This window comes from Lactuca sativa, chromosome 4 (genome assembly GCF_002870075.4).
Source record: "Lactuca sativa cultivar Salinas chromosome 4, Lsat_Salinas_v11, whole genome shotgun sequence".
NCBI classification, from domain to species: domain Eukaryota; kingdom Viridiplantae; phylum Streptophyta; class Magnoliopsida; order Asterales; family Asteraceae; genus Lactuca; species Lactuca sativa.
Genome location: NC_056626.2, coordinates 296,532,733 through 296,556,741, shown reverse-complemented (window position 1 = coordinate 296,556,741; position 24,009 = coordinate 296,532,733).

The window sequence follows — 24,009 nt, the reverse complement described above, 5'->3', positions numbered from 1 at the left end:
ACTGCGGGATGTATGTTTGAGATTGACCGTGATAGCTCCGGTATTGGACGCCATTCGCGGGGCACAGGCCGAGGCTGTGCAACCTGAGATGCAGAAGAGGGAACGGGTTGTTGGTTTGGTTTCAGAGTTCGTTACCGATGGTCGGGGGCTTATGACTTTTCAGGGGCATATCTGGGTGCCGTTTGTGGGAGGAACGCGTACCATTTTGATGGAGGAGGCTCATCGGTCGAAATTTTCGATCCATCCGGGGGCCACGAAGATGTATTTAGATTTGAGAAAGGAGTATTGGTGGCCCTGTATGAAGAGGGATGTTGCATGGTTTGTTGAGAGGTGCTTGGCCTGTCGTAGGGTTAAGGCCGAGCACCAGAGGCCGCATGGCAAGTTGCAGCCATTGGAGGTTCCCGAGTGGAAGTGGGAACAGATCACTATGGATTTCATCACCAAATTGTCGAGGACTGCCAGAGGAATTGACGCAATTTGGGTGATTGTGGACAGGTTGACAAAGAGCGCTCACTTCCTTGCCATCAGTGAGAGTTCTTCAGCAGAGAAATTGGCAGAGGTGTATGTGAGGGAAGTGGTATCTCGGCATGGGGTGCCGATCTCGATTGTTTCAGACCGTGATGTGCGCTTCACTTCCAGATTCTGGAAGAAATTTCATGAGGAGTTGGGTACTAGACTGCATTTTAGTACCGCATATCATCCCCAGACAGACGGTCAGAGTGAGCGTACGATTCAGACGCTTGAGGTCTTGCTCCGGGCATGTGTGTTGGATTTCGGGGGTAGCTGGGATGCGTATTTACCCTTGGCATAGTTTTCCTACCACAACAGCCATCATTCGAGCATTGGTATGCCACCCTTTGAGCTGTTGTATGGGAGGAGGCGTCGGACCCCTATTTGTTAGGGAAAGGTCGGTCAGCGGGTGATGGGCAGTACAAAGATCGTGCTTCAGACGACAGAGCAGATTCAGCAGGTCAGACAGAGGTTGTTGACCGCTCAGAGCCGACATAAGAGTTATGCAGATAGGCGCCGGTCCGAGCTTGAGTTTCAGGTCGGCGACTTTGTTCTCCTGAAAGTCTCTCCTTGGAAAGGAGTGATTCGATTCTGGAAGAGGGGTAAGTTGGGCCCCGGTATATTGGTCCATTCTGTGTGATCGCGAGGGTAGGCCGGGTAGCCTATCGTTTGGATTTGCCAGCAGAGTTGGGACAGATTCACGACACTTTTCATGTGTCGCAGCTGAGGAAGTGTATAGTCGATGAGTCGGCAGTGGTTCCATTAGAGGATATTCAGGTGGATGCGAGCCTGAATTATGCCGAGAGACCAGTGGCCATCAGAGATCGGAAAATCAAGGTTTTGAGGAACAAGGAAGTACCCCTGGTGTTGGTTCAGTGGCAGCATCGGAGGGGATCGGAGATGACCTGGGAGCCGGAGCGTGAGATGCGTGAGCAGCATCCGGACCTATTTGCAGAGTGAGACTTCGAGGGCGATGTCTAGTTCTAGTGGGGGAGAATTGTAACAGCCCGGATTTCCAGTTATCTTTTATGCTTATATTTTTGGAGTTTTGTGAGGGGACTCGGCGAGTTGGAGCTCAAACTCGCCGAGTAGGATCGCGGATCAGGACGCGGGTTCGCGCCCGGACTCGACGACTCCAAGGAATGGACTCGGCGAGTCCTCACTGTTTACTGAAACCCTAATTTCCCGGCCCTAAGCCCTATTTAAAGGACCTTATGGCCCTTCATTGCGGCTACCTGGATCTTGAGAGCACCAAAGCAGCTGAGGGATTCGTGTGAGTGAGATAAGAGGCTATTGTTCACCAAATTTGTGTGTTTTTGCAAGAAAGGAAGAGGAAAGTCAAGCTAGAGGAGTTGGGGAGCTTGGATCTTCTTTCATTTCATCATAGGAGGCTTCTTGAGGTATCATTCAGAGCTTATTTCCGTATTTTTCTTGATTTGGTCAAATCTAGGGTTTCTTCATGCCTTATTTGCTTTGTATTGGAAGTGTGAGAGGTCCCATGGAGATATGGTGCTTAGATCTGGACCTTAGTAGGTCAAGAGAGTCCCTTATGTCATGCTTTATGCCCTCCCTTTTGGGTTGGAGGCTAGGGTTGCCATTTTAGAGGTCATTTCTCCAAAAAGAGCCTTGTAGGTGTTGTATGGTAACCAAGATATGAACTTTACGTGATGAATAAGCTTAAGAGGGCCAGATCTATGAGTGAATGGTGCGGATCTGACCTTAGAAGCTAGTTTAAGTTGATGCATGGCATGGACTTGCCGAGTCTGAAGAACAGACTCGGCGAGTAGCATGAAGATTGTCCTTGACCACTCAGTGAGTGGTCCAGCCGAGTTATGAGTTGACTCAGTGAGTCAAGGAGAGTTAGCGAGGGTTGATAGGTGGACTGAGTCGAGCTGGGACTCGCCGAGTTGTTCTTGAGACTCGGCGAGTTGAGTCGTGGTGGCCCCGCGATTCATGCCAGGTGGAACCCGTCGAGTCAGGGGAGTACTCGACATGTCAAAAGGGAATCCTAGAGAGTTGGTGAATACATATAGACTCGCCGAGTCGCCCTAGTGCACTCGCCGAGTCCGGTCAAAGTTGACCGTTGACCAGAGTTGACCAGTGTTGACTTGATAGGGGTAGTCAACCTTAGTGGTAAAAGTGTTAATTAGAGACATCTGATGTTATAGGAGGATTATAGCTCGGAGGATCGAGCACGAGTGATTTCCAAGATTCGCGAGTTATCGAGATACACGAGGTGAGTCTTCTCACTATACTTTACCTTGAGTAGGTAATCAGAGTTATGTGACAGAGAATGTGTATGTTATGTGTATGCTATGTGTTGTACTGCATGATGTCTATGTGATTTATGTTGTGCATGTTTATAGTGTTGGAACCGGAAGGTTCCCAGAGTTAGAACCTGAGGGTTCACAGAGCATGGGTGCACGGACCCATAGAGTTATAGCCTCGAGTGGCTAATATATTTTTATGTGGTATTTTGGGGAACTCACTAAGCTTTGTGCTTACAGTGTTAGTATTGTTGTTTCAGGTACTAGCGATGAGCGTGGGAAGGCGCCGGCTTGATCTGTACACACACATGGGATTTTTGATATATATATGATCTTGGGATTTTGTATGATGTGAATTGGGATTTAAACTTAATGTTTTTATGAAAATTAAATGATAAATGTTTTTATAATTTGTGAAAAATTATTTTGAAATTCACGGTGTTACAAGTTGGTATCAGAGCCTTGGTTTGAGGGATTCGAGTACACCTTTGGGCGTATTTGAACTCAAACTGAGGATTTGAGAAGTATTTTTAAAAAGAGTAAAAGAATTTGAAAAGAAATGCAGAGCAGAGTTGTGTGTACGATCAGTCCGCGCCTAAACGGTGATTTCCCAAAATACCCTTATGTTATGTGATATTGATATTGATATGATGTATCCGCATGCTAGAGTAGGCTAGGTATTCCTATTAGGACTAGAGTGTCCTGATTTGTGATGCCTTAGCCTAGGAAGAGGTAGGCTGCTATGAGATGCTAGAGAGTGAGTAGGTAGCAGTGAGGGGCTTGTGAGAGACCTATTAGAGGGAGGTCTATGCATGATAGAGTACTTGGAATTTGGGATCCGAAGAGGAGGACTTGGGGTGTATTCTGATACGGTGTGGACAGTAGTATTGGGCCCGTACTACTGAAAGCACCGGAGCGGTGTACAGCCCAAGTAAGAATCTTTGGAATACCAAGGATCAAGGAGGAATGAGTTGTCGAGTGTGAGTATGCTCGAAGGGGTTCTAATTTTTCGTATGTTGTATTTCAGAGGTAGATCATGGTGAGGACACGTTTGATGCCTGAGAACAGTGATACCAGTGATGAGGAGATCCGCCGGATCATCCACGAGGAGGTGGCTGCGGCCATCAGGGCAGAGATACCAGACATGTTCGGCTCTATTAAGACCACGCTGATTGAGACTTTTGATGAGCGTTATGCCGCTCTTTCTGAGGCTGCTGTTGCAGCGGCCACCGCAGCGATTGCTGCCGCGAGGCCGCAAGGTGGTGATGCGTTGCTGTTCCAGGGGTTCAGCAACACAAAACCACCAGAGTTTGATGGGACCCAGGATCCGGTGGCAGCTATGAGGTGGATATCTGATATAGAGGGGTGCTTCTTCACTTGCTCGTCTCCTGAGCATTTGAAGGTTCGGTTCGCGCTGAACCAGCTTCGCTTGGGAGCGAAGGACTGGTGGAAGTTTGTGACGGCGCATTATACGCATGCTGAGCTTGCGGCAGTGACCTGCGAGAGGTTCGCTGTCATGTTCCAAGATGAGTACGTTCCCTAGGTGGAGAGGGAGCGTTTGGCACAGGAGTTTCTAACCCTCAAGCAGGGTACTGAGTCAGTTACAGCGATCACCAGGATGTTCCATGAGAGGCCGATGTTCTGCCCTGAGCACATGTCCACTGAGCAAGCACATATGAGCCGTTATTTGAGCGTTTTGAGGCGGGATATCCGGGAGTTCGCGGTGAACTCCTTGTACCGGACATTTGTTGAGCTTCAGGCAAATGCCCGGAAGAGGGAGATTGAGCTAGAGACTCAGGCCAGGGAGGATGCGGAGTCTCAGGGGAGGGATCAGCGACCGGCACAGTCTCAGCCGGCAGCCAAGCGGGCCAAGCCCGCTGATCCCAAACCAGGGAGCCAGAAGGGCCGCACTTGTGGGAAGTATGGCAAGGGTCACGATGGAGTCTGCAGAGCGGGATCTTGCTACAAATGTGGCAAGGAGGGGCATATGGCCAAGGATTTCCCCAAGGGGTTTGCAGTGTGCTTCCACTGCAATCATACCGGACACCGGAAGGCAGAGTGTCCACAGTTGCGAGGGTCATCTCAGGGAGCACCTCATGGAGCTGCCCCTGCCACCATCAGAGCTACAGAGAGTCGGCCGGTGAAGGCCGAGGCGCCGAGGGCACGAGGGAGAGCTTTTCAGCTGAGCGCGGAGGAGGTCCACGCAGCGCCCGATGTCGTGGCTGGTACGTATTCTTTCATGTATTTATTTTGGTGATGAGATATTATGCTTATGTTATGTTATGCGTAGGTACTTTTCTTGTGAATTCTGTACCTGCCTTGGTGTTATTTGACTTGGGTGCGAGTCGGTCTTTTGTATCTTTGGCTTTTAGTCAGCATATCAGTGTTAGTCGTGAGGCGTTGAGTCGGCCTCTGAGAGTTTCCATAGCTGATGAGAGAGTGATATATGCCACGGAGGTTCTCCGAGGTTGCGTAGTCGAGATTTTCGATGTTGTGTTCCCGATTGATCTGGTTCCTATTGCGATGGGTATGTCTGTGTCATTGTGGGCATGGACTGGTTGAGCATATTTGGTGCGGTTATCGACTGCAAGCATCAGCTGGTGACCATACGAGACCCTAGTGGGGGAGTTCTTTCGGTGTATGGCGAGGGTACACGTTCAGGCTCAGCGTTTTGCTCGGCCGCTAGAGCGAGGCAGTGTCTACAGCAGGGCTGTAAGGGTTTTGTGGCATATGTGATGGATACGCGGGTGGATTCTGAGAGGCCGAGTTCAGTTGAGGAGGTTTCGGTGGTGCGTGAGTTCTCGGATGTGTTTCCCGAGGAGTTGTCGGGTGTGCCTCCTGTGAGGCAAGTGGAGTTCAGCATCGATTTGGTTCCGGGGGCCGCGCCTATCGCCAAGGTGCCTTATCGCCTTGCATCTCCAGAGATGCAAGAGTTATCCTCGCAGCTTCAGGAGCTGCTGGGGAAGGGGTTTATTCGGCCGAGCAGCTCGCCGTGGGGAGCACCTATCCTATTCGTCAAAAAGAAGGATGGTTCACACCGGATGTGTATTGATTTACGGGAGTTGAACAAGCTGATGGTCAAGAACCGTTACCCGTTGCCGAGGATCGACGATCTGTTCGATCAGTTGCAAGGAGCATCCTGGTTCTCCAAGATCGATTTGAGGTCTGGATATCATCAGGTGAGGGTGCGGGATGAGGACGTCCAGAAGACAACGTTCAGGACGCGTTATGGGCATTACGAGTTTGTGGTGATGCCTTTCGGGCTCACCAATGCCCCGGCAGTGTTCATGGATCTCATGAACCGAGTATGTAGGCCAATGCTGGATCGGTCGGTGATTGTATTTATCGACGATATTCTGGTATATTCAAGATCTAGAGAGCAGCATGAGGAGCATTTGTGAGAGGTTCTCGGAGTTCTGAGATCGGAGAGGCTTTATGCCAAATTCTCCAAGTGTGATTTCTGGTTGCGGGAGGTCCAGTTCTTAGGACATCTCGTTAATCAGAAAGGGATATTAGTCGATCCGGCCAAGGTTGAGGCAGTGATGAGTTGGGAGGTGCCGAAGTCACCCTCCGAGATCAGGAGTTTTCTAGGGTTGGCAGGGTATTATCGGAGGTTTATTAGGGATTTCTCTAAGATCGCAGTGCCACTCACCAGATTGACCCGGAAGGGTGTTGCTTTTTCATGGGGCCCCGAGCAGCAGGCCTCCTTTGAGACACTTCGCCAGAGGTTGTGCGAAGCCTCGGTGTTAGCTCTCCCGGAAGGGATGGAGGACTTTGTGGTATACTGTGATGCATCGATTTTGGGATTGGGAACGGTGCTGATGCAGAGGGGGCATGTGATAGCGTATGCATCGAGGCAGCTGAAGCCTCATGAGACGAGATATCCCACCCATGATCTAAAGTTGGGGGGCAGTGGTGTTCGCCCTCAAGATTTGGCGTCACTACTTCTATGGGGTTCGGTGTACGATATACACGGACCATAAGAGTTTGAAGTATTTGATGGATCAGCCCAACCTAAATATGCGACAGAGGAGGTGGTTGGATGTGGTCAAGGATTATGATTGTGAGATCCTATACCACCCAGGCAAGGCTAATGTGGTATCCGATGCGTTGAGCCGCAGGGCGGAGAGCACTCCACTGCGGGATGTATGTTTGAGATTGACCGTGATAGCTCCGGTATTGGACGCCATTCGCGGGGCACAGGCCGAGGCTGTGCAACCTGAGATGCAGAAGAGGGAACGGGTTGTTGGTTTGGTTTCAGAGTTCGTTACCGATGGTCGGGGGCTTATGACTTTTCAGGGGCATATCTGGGTGCCGTTTGTGGGAGGAACGCGTACCATTTTGATGGAGGAGGCTCATCGGTCGAAATTTTCGATCCATCCGGGGGCCACGAAGATGTATTTAGATTTGAGAAAGGAGTATTGGTGGCCCTGTATGAAGAGGGATGTTGCATGGTTTGTTGAGAGGTGCTTGGCCTGTCGTAGGGTTAAGGCCGAGCACCAGAGGCCGCATGGCAAGTTGCAGCCATTGGAGGTTCCCGAGTGGAAGTGGGAACAGATCACTATGGATTTCATCACCAAATTGTCGAGGACTGCCAGAGGAATTGACGCAATTTGGGTGATTGTGGACAGGTTGACAAAGAGCGCTCACTTCCTTGCCATCAGTGAGAGTTCTTCAGCAGAGAAATTGGCAGAGGTGTATGTGAGGGAAGTGGTATCTCGGCATGGGGTGCCGATCTCGATTGTTTCAGACCGTGATGTGCGCTTCACTTCCAGATTCTGGAAGAAATTTCATGAGGAGTTGGGTACTAGACTGCATTTTAGTACCGCATATCATCCCCAGACAGACGGTCAGAGTGAGCGTACGATTCAGACGCTTGAGGTCTTGCTCCGGGCATGTGTGTTGGATTTCGGGGGTAGCTGGGATGCGTATTTACCCTTGGCATAGTTTTCCTACCACAACAGCCATCATTCGAGCATTGGTATGCCACCCTTTGAGCTGTTGTATGGGAGGAGGCGTCGGACCCCTATTTGTTAGGGAAAGGTCGGTCAGCGGGTGATGGGCAGTACAAAGATCGTGCTTCAGACGACAGAGCAGATTCAGCAGGTCAGACAGAGGTTGTTGACCGCTCAGAGCCGACATAAGAGTTATGCAGATAGGCGCCGGTCCGAGCTTGAGTTTCAGGTCGGCGACTTTGTTCTCCTGAAAGTCTCTCCTTGGAAAGGAGTGATTCGATTCTGGAAGAGGGGTAAGTTGGGCCCCGGTATATTGGTCCATTCTGTGTGATCGCGAGGGTAGGCCGGGTAGCCTATCGTTTGGATTTGCCAGCAGAGTTGGGACAGATTCACGACACTTTTCATGTGTCGCAGCTGAGGAAGTGTATAGTCGATGAGTCGGCAGTGGTTCCATTAGAGGATATTCAGGTGGATGCGAGCCTGAATTATGCCGAGAGACCAGTGGCCATCAGAGATCGGAAAATCAAGGTTTTGAGGAACAAGGAAGTACCCCTGGTGTTGGTTCAGTGGCAGCATCGGAGGGGATCGGAGATGACCTGGGAGCCGGAGCGTGAGATGCGTGAGCAGCATCCGGACCTATTTGCAGAGTGAGACTTCGAGGGCGATGTCTAGTTCTAGTGGGGGAGAATTGTAACAGCCCGGATTTCCAGTTATCTTTTATGCTTATATTTTTGGAGTTTTGTGAGGGGACTCGGCGAGTTGGAGCTCAAACTCGCCGAGTAGGATCGCGGATCAGGACGCGGGTTCGCGCCCGGACTCGACGACTCCAAGGAATGGACTCGGCGAGTCCTCACTGTTTACTGAAACCCTAATTTCCCGGCCCTAAGCCCTATTTAAAGGACCTTATGGCCCTTCATTGCGGCTACCTGGATCTTGAGAGCACCAAAGCAGCTGAGGGATTCGTGTGAGTGAGATAAGAGGCTATTGTTCACCAAATTTGTGTGTTTTTGCAAGAAAGGAAGAGGAAAGTCAAGCTAGAGGAGTTGGGGAGCTTGGATCTTCTTTCATTTCATCATAGGAGGCTTCTTGAGGTATCATTCAGAGCTTATTTCCGTATTTTTCTTGATTTGGTCAAATCTAGGGTTTCTTCATGCCTTATTTGCTTTGTATTGGAAGTGTGAGAGGTCCCATGGAGATATGGTGCTTAGATCTGGACCTTAGTAGGTCAAGAGAGTCCCTTATGTCATGCTTTATGCCCTCCCTTTTGGGTTGGAGGCTAGGGTTGCCATTTTAGAGGTCATTTCTCCAAAAAGAGCCTTGTAGGTGTTGTATGGTAACCAAGATATGAACTTTACGTGATGAATAAGCTTAAGAGGGCCAGATCTATGAGTGAATGGTGCGGATCTGACCTCAGAAGCTAGTTTAAGTTGATGCATGGCATGGACTCGCCGAGTCTGAAGAACAGACTCGGCGAGTAGCATGAAGATTGTCCTTGACCACTCAGTGAGTGGTCCAGCCGAGTTATGAGTTGACTCAGTGAGTCAGGGAGAGTTAGCAAGGGTTAACAGGTGGACTGAGTCGAGCTGGGACTCGCCGAGTTGTTCTTGAGACTCGGTGACTTGAGTCATGGTGGCCCCGCGATTCATGCCAGGTGGAACCCATCGAGTCAGGGGAGTACTCGACGTATCAAAAGGGAATCCTAGAGAGTTGGTGAATACATATAGACTCGCCGAGTCGCCCTAGTGCACTCGCCGAGTCCGATCAAAGTTGACCGTTGACCGTTGACCGTTGACCAGAGTTGACCAGTGTTGACTTGATAGGGGTAGTCAACCTTAGTGGTAAAAGTGTTAATGAGAGACATCTGATGTTATAGGAGGATTGTAGCTCGGAGGATCGAGCACGAGTGATTTCGAGGATTCGCGAGTTATCGAGATACACGAGGTGAGTCTTCTCACTATACTTTACCTTGAGTAGGTAATCAGAGTTATGTGTCAGAGAATGTGTATGTTATGTGTATGCTATGTGTTGTACTGCATGATGTCTATGTGATTTATGTTGTGCATGTTTATAGTGTTAGAACCGGAAGGTTCCCAGAGTTAGAACCTGAGGGTTCACAGAGCATGGGTGCACGGACCCATAGAGTTATATCCTCGAGTGGCTAATATATGTTTATGTGGTATTTTGGGGAACTCACTAAGCTTTGTGCTTACAGTGTTAGTATTGTTGTTTTAGGTACTAGCGATGACCGTGGGAAGGCGCCGGCTTGATCTGTACACACGCATGGGATTTTTGATATATATGATCTTGGGATTTTGTATGATGTGAATTGGGATTTAAACTTAATGTTTTTATGAAAATTAAATGAGAAATGTTTTTATAATTTGTGAAAAATTATTTTGAAATTCACGGTGTTACAACTACGGCTCTAAAAGTAGTATTCTTCGGTAGATCTGGGAGATCTTCACACACCGTGCTTCTCTTAGGCAGAACTTCGGCTTGGAAACTATTTTCTTCTCGGATCTTTGGGCTTCGGGCGCTTTGGGTCTTGGGATGATACCGGGGCTTCGTGGGGTTAAAATAGGACTTAGAGAGGGTATTCACCTCGTGAGTTTCTAATGCTCACGTCGTGAGCTAGGATCACCTCGTCAGCTCGATACGTCATTGTGTTTGTCATGTCCACTTGCCCTGGAAGACGTCCATCATCTGTTCACCTCGTGAGCCACATATGCTCACCTCGTGAGCTACATATGCTCACCTCGTGATCTGTGACACAGCATTGGGGTTCATGCCCGAAACTTCAGAAATTCATAACTTTCTCATACAAGCTCCGTTTTCGACATTCTTTATATCTACACATAGGTAAAAACAAGATCTACAACTTTCGTTTAGACTCTGTCGGCTAATTTTGAATTTATTTCTATTATATATTTATTATATTATGTTTAGTAGGCCGAAACAGGAAAACTCCGTTAGAAAATCATAACTCCTTCGTCTGACGTCCGTTTTCGTCTGTCTTTCCGTCGTTGCACTACTATTGATGAGATCCTCAATTCTCATTTAGAAAGTTTAGGCTAAATATCGCTCGATCTCATATTCGAACTTCGTGTTGTCTACTGCGAAGCTGAAACTTCGAAAAATCATAACTTCCTCATACGAAGTCAGATTTGGGCGTTCTTTTTATGCACGCTCTCAGCTTAAGGAACTCTATGACTTTTGTTTAGATTACTATGGCTAGATATCATTCTATCTTAAATTCGTCATTCGGTGTCGTGCCGGTTATGTCGCGAAACTTCGACAGGTCATAACTTCTTCGTTATAACTCAGAATTCGGCATTCTTTATATATTCGGAAACCTCGTCACGACCACTATGTCTTCATGTATCGGTATCAGGTTTATCTAACATTTCATTTTGATGCTTATTTTTATTCTTAATTCATTTAAGTCACACAATTATGCACAAAACACATAATACTCAAATAATACATCTTTATTATTTCAAGATGGGTTACAATGGTTAACCTAGACTATTACATCGCTATTAATGACAATCCCAGAAACACGGTCGTTACAATTCTCTCCACCTTAGAATGATTCTGTCACAGTAATCACACATCAACAAACAAATGTGGATAATGACTCATCATGTCACTCTCCGTTTCCCAAGTGAGATTTGGCGCATTCGTATGTTTCCATTGGACAAGCACTAATTCGACCGTCTTGCGACGCAACTTCTTAGTCTTTTGGTCAACGACTACCTATGGTTCTTCAATTAATCTCTTGTTTTCATCAATTCTTAACTCAGAAATTGGAATTATGTCAGCAACTTCTCCCGTCAACTTCCTCAAATAACACACATGAAAAGTGTTATGAATACCATTAAGTTCTTCGGGTAATTCGAGTTTCTAAGCTTGGTTCCCAATCATCTGAAGAACTTTAAACGGTCCAATAAACCTTGGACTTAACTTTCCCCTTTTTCTAAATCTTATAAGTCCCTTCCACGGCGAGACTTTAAGCAAATCCGAATCTCCAACTTCAAAAGTCATCGGTCTTCGCTTGTTCAACATGGCTCTTTTGACGATCCTGAGCCGCTAACATTCACTTCCTAATTATTTTCAGCTTCTCAGCAGTCTGTTGGACCATCTCAGACCCCATAAATTGCTTTTCCCCAGCCTCAAGCCAACAACACGGCATATGACACTTTTGTCCGTACATAGCTTGATAAGGTGCCATCTTAATGCTCGAGTGGAAACTATTATTGTAGGAAAATTCTATAAAAGGCAAATGTTCATTCCAGTTGCCTTGGAATTCCAGGGTACATGCTCTCAGCATATCTTCAAGCATTTGTATTGTTCGTTCGCTCTGATCATCATTCTATGGATGGTAAGTTGTACTCAAACACAACTTGGTACCCAATTCCTCTTGTAGACTTCTCCAAAACCGCGAGGTGAAACGGCTGTCACGATCTGACACAATCGTTAACGGAACACCGTGAAGGCTCACAATTTCCTTCACATAAGAATTCGCAAGCTTATCCATAGACCATTTCTCATTGGTTGCTATGAAATGCGTACTCTTAGTGAAGCGATCAACGACTACCCAAATCATGTCATGACCATTCTTTGTTCTAGGCAGTTTAGTGACAAAATCCATAGCAATGTCATCCCATTTATCCATAGGCACAGGTAAAGGTTCTAAACTCCCGTATGGTTTCTGATGCTGTGCCTTGACCCGCGCACATGTCACAGACTCCGCAACGTACTTTGCAATATCAAGCTTCATCGTCGGCCACCAGTAATAGGGTTTCAGGTCCCTATACATTTTAGTGCTGCCAGGATGAACCAAGTACATGGTTTTGTGAGCTTCTTCCATAAGAAGATCTCTTATTCCTCCTAACTTAGGTACCCAAATACGATCTTGGAATACCTTCAGTCCATGACCATTTGTACCAAACACCAACGTTTTGCCTAAACGTTCCTCCTTTCGGTCATTCTTCTCAGAAGTTTCTTCTTAAGCTTTCTTTATACTCTCCACAATTGTCGAGACAACTTCTATTCTCAACGCTCTTGGCCTTTTTCTTTGAAGATTGACTTTCCGACTGATATCATCAGCGACAACATTTGCTTTACCAGGGTGATAAAGTACCTCATAGTCGTAGTCCTTAAGTAACTATAGCCAGTTTCGTTGCCTCATATTCAATTCTTTCTGATTAAAGAGATATTGAAGACTCTTATGATCAGTGAAGTTTGCACTTCGAGCCATAGAGGTAATGCCTCCATATCTTTAGAGCAAAAACCACTGTTGCCAACTCCAAATCATGAGTGGGGTAGTTCTTCTCGTGCTCTTTCAGCTGTCGAGACGCATATGCTATCACCTTTTCTCTTTGTTTCAAAACACAACCCAACCAAACACCAGACGCATCCTATAAACAACGAAGTCTTCAACTCCATCGGGTAGAGAAAGAATCGGTGCCTCACATAGCTTCTTCTTTAACAACTTGAACGCTTCTCTATGCTTATCACTCCAAGTGTAAGCAGCTCCTTTGTGGGTAAAAGTTGTTAATGGAGTAGCGATCGAAGAAAAGCCTTGCATAAACCTTTGGTAATATCCGGCTAATCCCAAAAAGCTTCGGATCTCCGTGGGACTTTTCGGTTGTTCCCACTTCATCACAGCTTCGATCTTCACTGGATCAACCATTATCCCTTCTTGGTTGACCACGTGACCTAAAAATTGGACTTCTTGAATCCAAAAATCACATTTGGAGAACTTAGCATGCAGCTTCTCCTTCTTCAATACTTCTAACACTTCTCGCAAGTGTCTGCCATGCTCCTCTTGGCTTTTTGTGTAAATCAGAATGTCATCTCTGAACACCATCATAGATTTATCTAAGAACGCATTACAAACCTGATTCATTAAATCCATGAATGTTGCTGGAGCATTGGTTAGTCCAAACGACATAACCAAAAACTCGTAGTGTACATATCGCGTTCTGAATGTTGTCTTCCCTATATCCTGCTCTTTCACCTTCAGCTGATGATATCCTGACCTTAGGTCGATCTTTGAAAAATAACATGAGCCTTGTAGTTGATCGAACAGGTCATCAATCCTTGGCAACGGATATCTATTCTTTTATGTTGCCTTGTTCGGCTCTCTGTAATCTATGCACATTCTCATACTTCCATCTTTCTTCTTCACGAATAACACCAGAGCTCCCCAGGGTGATGAACTAGGTCTAGTGAAACCTTTGTCCAATAACTCCTGAAGTTGCATCATCAGCTCCTTCATCTCCGTCGGTGCTAATCGGTAAGGTGCTTTTGCTATTGGTGTCGTCCCTGGTAACAAGTCTATTCTAAACTCCACTTGTCTATCAGGTGGTAATCCTAGAAGATCTTCGGGAAATACTTCCAGAAAATCACATACGATAGGAATGCTCCGCATCTCCTTTTTCTCCTTCTTAGCATCGATCACGAATGCTAGATACGATGTACATCCTTTGGCCAAACACTTTCTGGCTTTCATCAATGAAATGATTCCAGAATTTACTCTGCGTTTATCTCTATATACCATAAACGACTCTTTCCCAGGCGGTTTACTTTAACTATCTTCTTCTTGCATAATATCTTGGCGTCATTGGCGCTAAGCTAATCCATTCCCAGCACGATGTTGAAACCGTTTAGTTCGATAGGCAATAATTCCTCGTGGAACTTATTCCCATTCAAGTCAATTAAGATGTTTTTCATACGATGGCTAACAGGTACAAACTTGCCACTAGCAACTTCGACTAATAAAGCATTATCTAGTCTATCAACAGGCAAAACTAGTTTTCTACCAAATTCATGCGAAATAAAGGAGTAGTTGGCTCCAGAATCAAATAAAATTTGAGTAGGCAATTTGTTTACGAGAAAGGTACCTTAAGTGACATCAGCTTCATCTTTAGCAGCTTCCAGTGTCATCAGGAATGCTCTTGCCTTCGGTTTGGCGGAATGTTGGGTCTTGTTGCCTCCTTCTTTTTCGGACAATCCCTCGAGATGTGACCCTCCTCACCGCAACCATAACAAACTTTCTTGGTGAGGGTGCATTCGTTGGCATAGTGCCCTGGCTTTCCACATTTAAAACATGTGGCCACTACCTCACATTTTCCATGATGCTTCTTCTTACATTTGTCGCACCATTTCGCTTCGCCTCCTCCTCCTCTCGAACTAGACTTTGAGAACTTGTTTTTCTTGTTAGACCCCAAAGGTCCATCGAAATGCCTCTTTTCACTAACCTCTATCCTTTCCAAACCCTTTTTCTTCTGTTGGTCCTCCACACTCTTAGCTGCTCGAACAATTGTTTTCAGAGTGGTTGCCATCTTGACTGTTGGGCCATAGTCGGCAGGCAGTCCATTAGCGAACCTCTCAATCTTGGAGAGTTCAGTTCGCACTAGGTACGGAAATAACTTCATTTTCTCAGTGAATGCAGTAGCATAGTCATCTATGCTCATTCTCCCCTTCTTTAAGTTTTGGAACTCATTGTTCAGATCAATCAGATCTATCTCTGAAGAATACTGCACCGTTAGTTGTTCCAAGAACTCCTCCCATGACATTTTCAGGGCTTCTCCTCGTGGCATAGTATCTGCCAACAACTTCCACCAGCTCAAGACTCATGTCTTTAGTTGTCTAACTGCAAAGACAGTCTTCTGTTTGTTGCTCCAGTCGCAACTTTCAAACACCATCTCCATTTCGAAGATTCAATCCATAATCTCAACAAGCTTTGGGCTTCCAGAAAGACTTGGCGGCTTGGCGCCCAAGAAATTCTTGTACATTCGTCCATCCTTGTTGTTTCCCCTTTCCGGGTCATCCCTTCGTTCTTCTTGAGTCCCAACTTGACTCACAGCGCGAATGTTGTTTCCTTCCTCCGATTGCTTGAGAATCGACTCAATGGGTATGATAGGTTCGTTCCTATTTTCATGCAACATCTATCGCATTTCTCCCCTTTGTTCGGCTAACATAGCCTGAATCATGGCTTGCACTCCAACCATAGTGATCTGCTCTGGTGTTCACATTTATCGCATTTCTCCCCTTTGACACAACCTTGGGGTTCACGCCCCAAAATTTAGAAATTCATAACTTTCGCATACGAGCTCCGTTTTCGACGTTCTTTATATCCACGCGTAGGTAAAAACAAGATCTACAACTTTTGCTTAGACTCCGTCGGCTAATTTTGAATTTATTTTTATTATATTATTTTTAGTAGGCCGGAACAGGAAAACTCCGTTAGAAAATCGAAACTCCTTCGTCTGATGTCCGTTTTCATCTGTCTTTCCTTCGTTGCTTTACTATTGATGAGATATTCAGTTCTCATTTAGAAAGCTTTAGCTAAATATCGCTCGATCTCATATTCGAACTTCGGGCTATCTACTGCTAAGCTGAAACTTCGAAAAATCATAACTTCCTCATACGAAGTCAGATTTGGGCGTTCTTTTTATGCACGTTCTCGGATTAATGAAATCTACAACTTTTGTTTAGATTACTAAGGCTATATATCACTCTATCTTAAATTTGTATTTTAGGTCATTCGTTGTCGTGTCGGTTCTGTCGCGAAACTAAAACAGGTCATAACTTCTTCGTTATAACTCAGATTTCGACATTCTTTATATATTCGGAAACCTCGTCACAACCACTACGTCTTTATGTATCGATATCGAGCTTATCTAACATTTCATTTTGACGCTTATTTTTATCCTTAATTCATTTAAGTCACACAATTAAGCACAAAACACGTAATACTCAAATAATACATCCATATTATTTCAAGATGGGTTACATACGTTAACCTAGACTATTACATCGCTATTAATGACAAGCCCAGAAACACGGGCGTTACACCGACCTACTATCTTTGACTATCTTTTAGTGAAAAGATGTCATAGGGACTATATAATCATCTATGATAGATTGAGGACTCTTGATCTAGGATTTCTTGCATGTTCCTTGTTTTTTTGTGGCTCTAGAGTAGGATCACTTGTCTAGGTGTCTATCTCACCTCTGACTATATACGGTTATGCAGTCCTTGGATTGTTGGTATTTAATATGTTATTGTGATGTAGTGATCTGTTAGATTTGTATCCTGGTATATAGGATGTTGACATGTTGTAGTGATTTGTTAGATATGTATCCTGGTATATAGATTGTTGTTATGCGGTAATGATTTGTAGATATGTACATCTACATGTACTTGTTGGTCATCATCTAGTCGAGTGCCCTAGGGGCTCTATGTAGTCATGTAGGATAGCTTGAGAAATCTTGATCTAGGCTTTCTTGCATGTTCCTTGGTAGTAGGATAGTGTGCTCTAAGAGGACTAGTAGGCCTTAGTGAGTTGTATGATTGATGTTTGTCTGTATTATCTGCCTACTTGATCTTTGATTTTTTATATGTTAAGATATGGTGGTAGTGGGTTGAGGTGGTCTTCCTTTGTACTGTAGACCAAGATACCCGGTGCAGGCTGGCAATAAGCCGTAGGCACGGAGGCTCAAGGTGATTGGTTGGGTTGAGACGAAAGTCCAACAAACCCTAGGTATTCCAATTCGATGACTGATTCGACATGTTGCATGTTGGCATTCCATTCTGATGACTGATAGGGCCTTGGTATTCCAATCTGATGATTGTGGGTCGTTATGCATTTGTATAAGTATATCGTATAGGGTATTTTAGGGGAAACTCACTAAGTTTTTTTCTTACCAAGTTGTATATTGTTTCAAGGATCTTTGGTTATCATGGGTAGGCGAAGGTGTGCCCGTAGACACTCATCAACAACAATGAAGATTCCTCGCTTTTAATATGACTCAGATTTCTAATAAATGTATTGTAGAATAAACGGTTATCTTAATAACGGATTTATAATTGGGAAGTTTCACTTTAATAGAATGAAAACTTTGGATGTGAAAATGGGACATTACAAGTTGGTATTAGAGCACTGGTGTGAGCAAATTGGAGGAACATTTGTGTGAATCCAGGCTCAAACTAGGATCCGAGAATTTTCAGAAAATGTTCTTGAAAAAGAATTTATAATAAAAGGGTTAGGTTAGGGACATGGGCTCGGTCTTTTTTCATTTTCTTATTTGACTGTTGGCTTGGGATCAAGAATGTGAACCTTGACTTAACTTTTGTTCTACATGAAGATGCGGTATGTACAGTCAGCGAAAGCCCGAACAGGAATGTGGTCCCTAAAATATCCATACTTGTTATATATGCTAATCTTTTGACTTTTCTGATATGTAAACTATTAGAAAATCATGATGGTGGGTGAGTTAAGGCTCTTTTAGGAAATGTTGGATAGAAGTTCCTGATTCGGTAATGCTTTATGCTATAAGGAATTGCTTGCTATATGTTACTTGATTTTGTGATTGATACAAGTATGTTGATTAGCTATATATAGTCGGGATTAAGTAGTCTTAGAATGATCGACTTAGCCTTACTTCTTATTCCTTGTTTGGTTTTGAACTTAAGCCAAATTCAATTATTCGACAATCTATCTGATCCTGTATTGTGTGACAATAAGCATGCACAATAGCAACCAGTAGTAAGGGGCGAGGATAGTCCTAGAAGGAGTAACTAGGAAGTTAGTTGTAGATTGTAGGAGGAGTAGGTGTTAGCATACCTAGGAGTGCTCTAGTAGAATGGCTTAAAATCTTGGGATGAATTTCAAATCAACTATATATAGGTGTGGAATGTAGTATGGGCCCTTACTACTAAAAGCAGTGTATCCGTATGAGATTTGGGAGGAATCTTGAGGTTACTAAGGAACTTATAGGAAGGTAGCACAGTGTGTTGATCACTATGCTTTGATGTCTGATCTTTCCATCGTGTATTTTTAGTATCGAGGCTATTGAAGGTTTAGGATTAGGAGCTAGTGGCACTGGAAGAGCAAGTCAGGGTAAAGAGGAGATCCGTGAGATTATTGCTGCTAGAGAGGCCGAGGCGTACAGGGAGGTAATTCTGGAATTATTTGTGTCAATCAAGACTACGTTCATGAGGAGTTTGAATAGCGCTATGTTGTTGTCATGCAGATATCTACTGTCTCAACCACAACACCCGTCGCCATTGCAAGATCTCAGGGAGGCAGGGTAATGTAGTACTAAGAGTTTAGTTATATGAAGCCAACCGAGTTTAGAGGTGACAAGGACCCGATGATCGCTTCAAGATAGATTTATAACGTGGAGGGTTGTTTCTTCACATGTTCATGTCCCGAGCGTCAGAAAGTGAAATTTTCGTTGAATCTTCTTCACTGGGATGTGAATGATTGGTCGGATTTTATGACACAGAGCTTTTCGCAAGTCAAGCGAGCCACAATGAATTCAGAGCAGTTTCTGGATATGTTCCGAGTGGAGTATGTTCCTCTTGTGGAATGGGAGTGACTGGCACAGGAGTACCTATCTCTCAAGCAGACGATTGATTCGATGACGAAGATCACCAAGATGTTTACAAAGAGAGATCTATTTATGCCCTGAGTATTACGCTTCAGAGTAGGTGCATATGTCACGATACATGAGTATGCTCAAGACAAAGATTTGAGAGTTTGTATCTACTCATCAGTACCAAACCTTGACCGAGATGCAGTCAAGTGCTAAGAGAAGGAAGATTGAGTTCAAGATTCTGCAAATGAAGGAGGGAACAGGTTCGGGACAGTATCAGCTGGCAACCAAGCAGATTAAGTCCGCTGACTCGGGTTTAGTATCAGCTAAGGGGAGGAGTTTCGAGTGTGGATGGTGCAAGAAGTTTATTGATGGAAGGTTTCAAACTGATGTTTTTCACATATATGGAGGTGAGGGTCATTTGGGTAGGGATTACAGGCGGAGTTTGCAGGTTTGTTTCCATTGCAGCCAGGAAGGCCACATGAGAGCTCATTATCCATTTCTTGTTTTTAGTGAGGTATTAAACCCTACACCCCTAGCTTGGCAATTACCTGACGATCGTCATGGTACAACATGAGTTTCGGGGGTTGATGTTTGAGTTATCGGTTCTTCTATTTAGTCGGTTGTTTTAGTGTTGGTATTCATTTGTATTTTCTGTTTATGTTTTGAAGTTGAGTTATAATCTCGGATGATTAGTTGTATGGAATTATCTTACTTAGCTCTTTTTGTTAAATTGATTTCATATTATGAACGGATTAATCATCATTGTCCTCGGAATGCATGTGTGTTGGAATATTTTAATGTTGTGTGGATTCAAATTTTTCGGTGTATCTAGATATCAGTTGTTGGGATCAGGAGTAGAGTACAAGTTGTTATGGGTATCAAAGGATTGTGAACTTGTTAGATTCTCACATATTTCAAGTGAGGGAGAGTGGAACCTCGCAGTACGAAGACCCTATGCCAAGGCTTAGTTTCTAGTTAGATTTCTCTAAGTCAATACTTTCGTAGAACTGCTAAATCTTCTAATTTCATATCAAGATCTCTGTCGATTGTTGGATTTCCCTACGAATCGTATTAGTTTTAGTTGTGATAGCATCTGTAGGCTGGTCTTCTGCTTTACTCTCTAGGGTATTAGAAGCCCAGGTTGAGGGATATGATGAAGGCTTCCTTGTCTGTTCTTGTTTGATTGAGGCTTGGAGGTCTGAGTCCCGACCCAAATACCTGGTAGGGATAGTTAAGTCTTGTTGAGGCCCGAATGCTTTTATTGGTTAGAGGATCGGGGGTAAGCCCGAGTGCTATTGTTGGTTATTGGATCAGGGGTAAACCTGAGTGTTGTTGCCAGTTGGTGGATTAAGGGTAAGCTCGGGTGCTGTTAGTGAATAGCGGTGTAGGTATCTTAGAGCCAAGTAGGATCCTAGTCTAAATTAGTATGTGATCAATGGGTTTCCTTGTGTTTATGCATTTATATGTAGGGTTAGCTTAGTGGCACTCGGTAAGAGACACGGGATTCACTATTCATAGGGGTGGAATATGGTTGAGGATATCTAGGACCAATCAAATCCGCATAATTCAGTCAGCATAGCGGATAGGAAGGATGGTTTACCCTGGTTTACTGGGTTTTGAAAGGATTTCTCATTGATTCAATAGTATGCAAGGTTGGAAGCTATGGCATAGGATTTAGTTCCTAATTTTGATGTGTCAATGACCGACATAAGGCCTGGAGTCAATTGGGGTGGCTTTGTCTACCTGGCGGTTGGATATGATTTTGGGGCCAGCAAGTCAAGGACTAAGGTGCAAATTTTTCCTCTTGCAGATTAAGGAATTTGTGAGGTACAACATTTTTTTCAGGACGCTTGACACATGTTTAGTCCATAGAGGTGTCTGGAGGTGGCCTAGTGATAAAGGGGTTACTCCAAGAGGGGAAGCAAGAACCGATTTCAAGGACGAGATCTAATTTAAGTGGGGGAGAATTGTAACACCCAGTTTCCAGATCAGATCGATTTTGGGCTTCAAGGAGTCAAAGGCATGGTTTTGGGTAAAACATAGGCTCACGATGTAACCGTAGAGGGATCACGATGTGAAGAGTGATTAAATGAAGTTGTTGAATAATGCTTAGATCACGATGTGAGATGTGTTGCAGCCCAAGCGCATGATCTTTAATGATTTCCTTCGTATTTAAAGCCCATAAACTTCATTTTAGGATTCCAAAACAGCCTCATTCCTCCCTGAGCACATAAAAACCCTAATATGAGCCTCTACTTTTGATTCATGAGATTTTGGTCGATTTTTGGTGGTTTGAAGAAAAGATCACCATTGAAGCATAGATTTATCTTGGAAGTTCTATTTGCAACCTCTAGCAACACCTCTAGACCATTGTGAGTAACCAAGATTCAATATTTTTAATTCCATGTTGCAAGATCTAAGATTTTATGCATGTTTATCCATGGCTACAAGAGTTAGAGTGTTAGGGCTCCATAAGGTTAGCAACTTTATGGGTCCTTAGGGTCCCTTGGTGGTTATATGTTATGGATCTGAAGTTTAGATGATGTTTGAGTTCATGCTTGAGATTTGATCTCCTTTTTCTTCATGAATTCCCTAGTTTGAATTCAAGTTTTGTATTGAACATACAAGACCTTAAAGCATTGATTTTTATGATCATTGGGGTGTTAGGAAGCCTCCTAGAATAGATGAATTAGTGGTTTAATGGATTAAGAAGTTTATGGATCGAAATGGCATTCAAACTGATCTCATGACGTGAGGCTATACCTGTCACGTCGTGAGGATTATGAGACACAATTATTTTGTCTTATAGTGGCTTATGACGTGATCCATAGATGGTTACGTCGTGAGGGTTATTGATTGTTCACCTTCGTTGACTGTTGACTTTTTGACCAGTTTGACAATAGGTCAAACTTGAAGGTTTAGAGTTGTTGATTAAGATTCTTCCATCTTTTGGTGTTAGAGGGCTCATAGGAGTAAGCCATGCAGAAAAAGAGCGTGTCTTAGTGTTTTCGAGTCCTTCAATTATAATGAGTTTTGCCTCATTGTACCCGTGGCTCTAAGGCACCAATGCTGGCCCACTAGTTTTGGTAATCTGTTAGTGGAGTGATGTCATAGCGTCTAAATATAGTCATGTAGGATAGACTGGGGACTCTTGATCTAGACTTTCTTGCCTGTTCCTTATTTGGTTGTGGCTCTAGAGTTGGATCACATGTCTGGGTGTCTATCTCACCCTTGAATATATACGGTTATGTATTCTTTGTATTGTATGTATTTAGTATGTTATTGTGCTCTAATGATCTGTTAAATTTGTATCCTGGTATATAGGATGTTGCTATGATGTAGTGATATGTTAGATCTGTATCCTAGTATATATGATGTTTCTATGTGGTAGTGATCTACATATATGTATGTCTACCTATACTGGTTGGTTATCATCTAGTGGAGTACCCTAGGGGTTGTATATAGTCATGTAAGATAGCCTGTGAACTCTTGATCTAAGTTTTCTTGCTTGTTCCTTGTTTGGTTGTTGCTCTAGAGTAGGATCAGGTTTTGGGTGGCTATCTTACTTCTAGTTACTTATAGTTATGCATCTCATGGAGGATAGATGGTATCGGGATAGTGTATTGTGAGAGGACTAGTAGGTAGTAGTAGGTTGTATGATTCTTGTTTGCCTACTTGATCTTTAATTGTTTATATGTCGACATATGGTGGTAGTGGGCTGAGGCAGTCCTGCTTTGTGTTGTAGGCCAAGATACCCAGTGTGGGCCAGCTGTAGGTCGTAGGCACAAAGGCTCAGGGTTAACGGTTGTGTTGAGGTGGCAAGCCAACAAACCCTGTCCATTCTGATGATCTAATGCCCGAGTCGCCAGGTATAAAGTTTATCTAATACTACTAATCAATGAGTACATTGGGTGTACACTAGGTACACACAGCATACTCCTTTGCATGCGCGCATCAGGGTAATCCCTACGTACCTATGCATACCCATGCGTACGTAGGGTGTACTCAAGCCAGGGAAAACCCTGATTTTTAGGGTTTGCACCGTAGTTTTACTCATTAAGTGTCTCAATACTACCACCTTATCTTCCTCACTTGCCTCTTAAGTCATATCTCAAAACCCTAATCCATTTTCCCTATTATTTGAGCTTGTTTGTGTGTTTTTGGTGTGTGTGGTGCTTAGAGAAGAAGAAGAAGAAGAAGAAGAAGAAGAAGAAGAAGAAGAAGAAGAGTTGTAAAGAAGCATTGGATCAAAAAGAGCTTGTAGATACAAAGTTTTCTCGTCATTTCTAGCTTATTGAAGGTAAAAAGCGTCTACCTTGATGACTCCATGTGATAGCTTGTAGTTTAGGGTTTATTTCTTCATAAAATGGTCCTTTAAGGTGTTCTTGAGAGTATGAACTACTCCAGAAGGTTATAATGTTATATCCTAATGTTTATAACATCCCTTGTGCATAAAAATGGAGTCTTGATGGATTAAGCTCAATCATGCAAGGATTGAAGGTGGTTTCATTAAGATTATGTGGTTTAATCCAATATTTGCGCCACTAAGACAGGCAAAAGCATAATGTTGACAACTTAATGGCTTAATGCACTTTAATAAGCCTAGATCTACGATTATATGTGTGGTCTTAACTGATTAAGACCTTGGATTGAAGTTTTGGCCAGCTGCATCATAAGTTGGACGTACCTTGGGGTACGTTGTGCCTACGCGTTTGGGGTCCTGATGATGCGAGGGTTGCGAGTATGTCAGACATATTAATTGGTACGCTGAGCGTACTCATCAGAGTGGGTATTAGGCTTGTCTTGGGCCATGTGTGGGACTTAAGTACTTTGGTCCCTTGTTAGGCGGTAAGCTTTTGCTATATTAGGCCTTTAGGACTTAG